Raw genomic sequence first — 6,776 nt, forward strand, 5'->3', positions numbered from 1 at the left:
TTAGGTATAGATTCCATCAATTTAAATAAAGGCCTCTTGAATACATGACATATGGTTCGTTCCTAAATATCAAGTCACGATCTTCCTTGGATTCAAAGTAAAAGGTGAAATATCCTCTACCACAACAATGAACCAAAATTTTCCCTTGTATTTTCAGAGTCCAGTTGTTCTCGGTTCATTTTTTCACAGTTTTAAACAATGGCTAGAGTCCCTTGAATTGTCCAACCCATACTCACTTAGCAAGAGAGAGATGATTTGCATGGGATGGTGGGAGGCACATCTATTTCAATAATTGAATCCAACTCCTTAATGAACTTGGATACTAAAGGGTGCTCTCGAGGTGGTACAAGTGAGGAGATGAGTTTCAAGAATGCACTAGAAGCTAGATCCAGAGGAGGCAGAGGAGGAGGGGATCACAACCCTCCCCCGAGCAGTCTTCGGAGGGGTCATCGGGCCAATCTAAACCAGAGTGCAAGGGTGCGGATCAATGTTGAAGAGCTTCAGAACACACAATCTTCTTTTTTTTATTATTATCGTTAATGATAAAAAAAAAATTAATATATAAGCTAAACAAATATACATTTAAAAAAACCATGTAACAAGATTCTTAACCATGGAGATTCATCCCCATATTATTGCAGAGACTCTTAATTTATAGATAGTATTTATTACAATTCCATGAGCTAATATAATGACTTATCAATATGACATGCCCAAAAGAACCGTAATTCATTTCATACGACACTTCTTCATTTGACATTTTTTTTAATTAATAAAATTAATTATAATGGAAAAAAAAAATAACTACTTTGCAAATATGTCTCAACCTTTTATTTTTGTATACTACTAAAAATATTCTAAAATATTTTATGGAGGTTAAATCTCTACCATCCCCCAAATAATGATTGAAATTAAGTTAAAATCCCGAAAGACTTATTCCAAAATAGACATGCATATCACTGTAATTATTGATAATTAAATTAAAATTGTAGAAGTCCTATTCCAGAATAAACATGTCTATCAGAATAATAATAATTTAAGGAAAAATAATTTTGTTTTTTTATTTATTTTTTTTTTATTTTTTTCATAAATTAATGAAATTCATATTTTGGAAATTCCATCATTCCAAGAATGATATTTAGGGTAAATTAAATTATAGGAAAACATTAAAAGTGGTTACAACAAATATACTCATTAAAAGTTAAATATTATCACTTACACAAATTGAATTTAAATTAAAAAAAAAAACATCGAAATTAAATCTAATTAACAAAATGAAATATAACTATTAAATCTATATTTTATTTTATTACATATTATGTTAAATTTATTTATTTTATAAAATTTTAAAAATATATGAAATATAAACAAGGTGGAGATTAGATAATCTCATTTATTATTAAAGGATCAAACAACGTTATTGAAGAAGGAAGATCCAAAAAAATATCATTTTTGTTGTAATTTTGAAAACCACCTACTTGTCAAGACTTAAATCTATATTTTATTTTAGTACATATTATGTTAAATTTATTTATTTTATAAAATTTTAAAAATATATGAAATATAAACCAGGTGAAGATTAGATAATCTCATTTATTATTAAAGGATCAAACAACGTTATTGAAGAATGAAGATGCAAAAAATATCATTTTTGCTGTCAACTTTGAGAGCCACCCACCGAGTCCATTGTCAATGAAAAGCATGTGAGGAATGAATAACAAAACTTGGCAATAAGAGCAAGCACAATATCAAAACTTAAATATTAATATAATAATGATAAATTAATAAGGTGAACGTATGAATAATAAAATAATATAATAAATAAATTAAATAATTAATATAATATTATATATATATATATATATAGATATAGATATCTTTTATTTATATATAAAAACAATTGGATAAATGTGTGGGTATAATGTAAGTATAGATGAATATTGAATAACTTTGTTTTTTTGCAAATTAAGGTTTCACATTTTTATTTAAATAATGTTATTATTAATATTTTCATCTTTGTTCAATTTGAGTGAGGAGGATTTTAATCATTTCTCCTAACTATCCATAACAAACTCAATTAACAATAGTTACTTCATAGTTAAATGGCTTTGAATTTTAATTAATTACTTATACTATGTAAAGATTTTTAAAATTTTCAACTTTTTTATTAGTTTTAATTTATGTAATAAAAATAATTTATTTTATGAAATTGGAAATACATGTTCTAATGATAAACCTCAATAGAGGGTTTGAAAGGTTGACACACTAAAACTTTTATGTGATTTTTATGAAAGAGAATTTATTACTAATCATGAATCACATAAGTTTGAGTTATGAAATATTAGCCACACGAAAGGGAATTTGTTGATAAAGTTCGACTTTTTGAATGCATGTATTTAAGGATTTCACCTATTTTTTGATACATGTTCAGATGATGAACCCAATCCTTGAATCTATTTTTTGATACATGTCCTGATGATGAACCTGATAGCAGAGAAAATTTTAAGGATGGAAAATTATCTTGAAGTTTAAAACATTCACGAATCTCAGTAGTCCCTAATATGCAAACTATAGAATGTTTGTTGATATATTTGTAAAATTATTCAAATATATAGTGATTTTATATATAGTCTCTATATAATGTTGGTGATTTTTAAGGTAAAATGATTTTATATTGTAAAATTTGGGCGAATTATTTAAAATAAAAAATGGAAATTGGCGAATCTTGTTTTTGGAAAAATCATGGAAAAATAGCCCACCTGCAACCCTAAAATTTTCCATGCCCGATAGAGAGTTTGAAACATTGACACAACTTTTTTTTATGTGATTATTCTAAAAAGACCTTTTCCCGTCATTATGAATCACCAAAATTTGAATTTTGAAAGAACTACTATATTTTATTGATTAGTAGCGACAAATGAGATTTTCTATTTAATTTTAATTGATGTTTTCAAATCAAAATACTAATTTAAAAATAAAAAAGGAAAAAAAAAATCCATATCACCTTATCACCTTATTATTTAATAAGGATGTACTTTTAAATAAATAGGAAAAATCCATATTCTAAACGACACATATAATAATCATGGATGAACTAATAATTGTTGTCGTGAAAGAGAATGAAGGATTCCTCGTGAAGGCATAGAAGAAGTCATAATTAAAAATATCATGAGAGAAAATTAAAGTTTCCAGAAGAATGGTTAGCGAAACCTAATATTGATGAAAACCGTATAAAAGTTGTATACATATTTAAGTCATTTCTAAGGAGAATCGAAGAATGTTCAACACTAGTGGTGTAAATGAAGAAGTGAGGACAAAAAGAATATTGAACAAGTCTCGAAACAATGGAAAAGTCAGTCTTGAAACAATGGAAACATCAAAGGATGAAGATAAAAATTAGTAGCAAGAATTAATTAACTAAAAGTATGGAGATTGAAAAACAATAAAGAAAAGTATGCGATCTTGGAAAAGCACGGATAAAAGGAAAGCAATAAAACATCAAAGAAAGTGAACATCAACAACACAAAGTTTGGGATTCAAGTGAAATGATGGAAAAGCATGGCCAAGAAGTTATAACATTTTCTTTTATATACTTTATGAGTCTAATGCAAGAACATAAGGGTGGATGTGTTTCCTCTAGATAGTTCTAAGCTCATATATGTATAAAGGGAGTTGATTTCCCACAACCTCCTAAATTTTCTCTTAATGAACTAAATAAATATGATTTTTTTTTTTTTAGCATATGGTTAGGGGTGTTAGCACACGAATATTAGTAGTTTCTGTTTCCTAGATTTGGAAACATCTTAACAAGATCAGAGTCTTAATTATATAAGAGAGTTGTAATTATTGTAATATTCAAGAGCAATTGGAATAATAATACATGTGTAATACTACCCAAATCAAAATCTCCATGATAATGGGTGTGTAGCTTCAGTGGTGGCTCTATGTCATAATAAAGGTTAATAATGTTGAGGAAATATCATAGACTATGTTAGTTGATGCAAATTTGAATGAGGATGATTTGAAAGATAAGGAAGAATCACAACTAGAGCCAACAAAGGCTTCTAAGGAGAATGAGCAAAAAAACAAGGATGACCCTAAAGAATCAATAGTCACATAACACATTGATGGAATAGAAAGTAAAGAACCCGATAAAGAGGTGAGTCTTAAGGAATTTCCTAAAGAAGGAACCATTGAGAAAGAGCCATTTGTTGCTGCTAAAACATTCCAACAACATATTCACAAGTATAGTAGGAACCAACTTTTCGAGTTCCTCTTTTTCATTTGGATTATTCTAGAAAGCTGGTGATTCCAACATAGTTACGTTTGGCTCTATATTTAACTTAGAGACCTTTAGTGTTAGAGGATCATTGTTAGGAATAAAAGAACCTGCCATTAATGGGTCATCACCTTCAAGTACTAGCAATGTTGATGCTTCTATTCAACAAATTGGAGGCTTGATGGCTAAAAATGTTACAATTAGTGGAAGTGGTTTTATAGCTTTGCAACAAGTGCTTGTACACGGTGAAGAAAAACAGAATGAAATGTTAACAGTTGATGCTACCTTGTCTGAATATAGAAGTGGAGATTGGAAGTAATGTGTCAAGGTTGAACTTAAGGTCAATGTTTCTACAACAAAGAGAAGGAAATAAATGCTTGTGGTAAGGTCTCAAGGTAATTACATATTAGTCCTTAATGCGAATTTATTCCCAGACATGAAGTTGACCAATATGGGAAAGAAAGGTATCGATTTGTCCTACATGAATAGTGCTAATGAATCCAAGGTATGGAAGGCTATGATTGGGAACATATAATGATTTCTGAGAATCCTATCACTATTTCGATCACTGAAAAGTGTCTTGAGAATCAAGTACAAAAGATTCTATAAACTAATATATGTTTTATTAGACTACATTACCTTGTATAAAGATCCAAATTATCTCTCAAATTCTCTATAGCAGCTAGCAATTTCCCCATTATAAAAATTATTTGTTGAGTCTCACTAGTTAGAGTGTCTTTCTTGGCTTTCCTATCACCTATACAATTAAAACGCATAGCTACATCAAAAAATACAGGGGAAAAAATTAAAGGTATCTAACATGGTCTTGCAATCATTTGGTAGATTTCTTGAATAAAATATATGTGAAAGACATGTTATAGAAACAAATTTCAACAATAGTCTATGAGAGTACATAAATATGATGTATTGTAATTGTGGTGATCCGTGACACAATATTTTGGCCACTAGATCCAACATATGATAACCAGCAATGTACTAGCTAGTGTTGGCTCTTCTAGAGGGGCTTGTGGAAGAGAAGTCAAATTAAAGAAAGACACAATTCATAACTTACTATGTAGTTTCCCATCAAACCTTAGTCTCATGGGGATCCGCATAAATATACCAACATACTATTGATTGTTTTTGACACATGTGTTCTACAATCCTTACAGATATATCTTTATATCTTGGCCACTAGCAGGATCAAGGCGATTGAGAAGTGAAGAAATAAAGTTCACTAAGCTAGCCGGTATCCTAGAATGCACAAATAAACCCATAGTTTTTCTTGTCAAACACATGGAAAGCCTCCTTCAAATTTGGTTCTTTTTGTTCCCTCATCAGGTCCTCAATATTCAGTGTATTTTCTAATTTATGCATTATTTCCACCTGCTATCCATGCACTTTTAAACTCCAACTTCGTGGTAGGTGTTAACGCCATGGAGGATTGTTAAGAAATTTTAATTTTTAAATTCATTTCAACAAGATATTATAGGCAAAAATAACAAAGTAGATTTTCCTTAAAAACATTGAATGGTCATTGTTGGGTTTTGAAGACCTTGTGAATTTGACACCCATGGAAAACTACATTGTAAACTTGCATTGTTTTGCATGGATGGTAAGTTTACTAGTAGTTTCTAAATTCACTACTTAGAATTTCTATGATAATTTTAATCAACATTTTGAATACATATTAGTGACATATCTATATCTATATATATATAGATAGATAGATAGATAGATAGATAGATAGATATATATATATATATATATATATATATATATATATATATATATATATATATATATATAGCCCCAAGAGTTAGCTCAATTGGTCAAGTCGGGGCCTTGCCATTTGGGAGGTCACAGGGTCAATTCCCGAAAGCTCTTGGGGTCAGGTCTTGTTATAGGCTGAGGGGCGTCAGCCCTAGATTTTCCCGTGGATGTAGCGCCACCTGCTGACCGAAGTTGTTTGTGAACCACACCATATATATATATATATATATATATATATATATATATATATATATATATATATATATATATATATATCTCTTCAATTATAATATATATTATGGTAATTATGATTTTAATATTTACATTGATATATTGATATTATTTTCCTTTCATAATATCTTTTTCTCTTTATAAACATGAAGATAACATTGCAAAACTGTTATTTTTGAATCCATTGATGCAATGTTATATGTCTACTAAGTCTATTGCTCATAGCAATGAATTTGTTGTTTTTTTGCATGAAAAGTTACAATGTTATTGTAGCCTAAGCCTTTTTTTGGGTATCTTTTCTATTATTTACCTTTTTCACACAAAAACCTAATTTTCTACTCTATTTCAAAAAACAATCATTAATTCCTTGAATTATATATGAATTCAAATACATAGCAACAAGCTTGGGATAAGCCATTAAAATCCAACGACCATTCTTCTTAATGTATTTGACTAGAATTTTTCACTCTTTCAAAATCCAGGGGATGGAACT

At 29.0% G+C, this 6,776-nt stretch overlaps 1 pseudogene; it reads left to right on the forward strand.

Moving 5' to 3' along the window:
* Positions 1–3,988: 3,988 nt before the first annotated feature.
* On the forward strand, positions 3,989–4,814 carry LOC149168113 (nuclear pore complex protein NUP50B-like; annotated as a pseudogene).
* Positions 4,815–6,776: the final 1,962 nt, after the last annotated feature.

The sequence above is a fragment of the Pinus tabuliformis genome, chromosome 4_2 (genome assembly GCF_031772625.1).
Source record: "Pinus tabuliformis cultivar Carrire ecotype Pingquan chromosome 4_2, CPIR1, whole genome shotgun sequence".
In the NCBI taxonomy this organism is placed as follows: Eukaryota; Viridiplantae; Streptophyta; class Pinopsida; order Pinales; family Pinaceae; genus Pinus; species Pinus tabuliformis.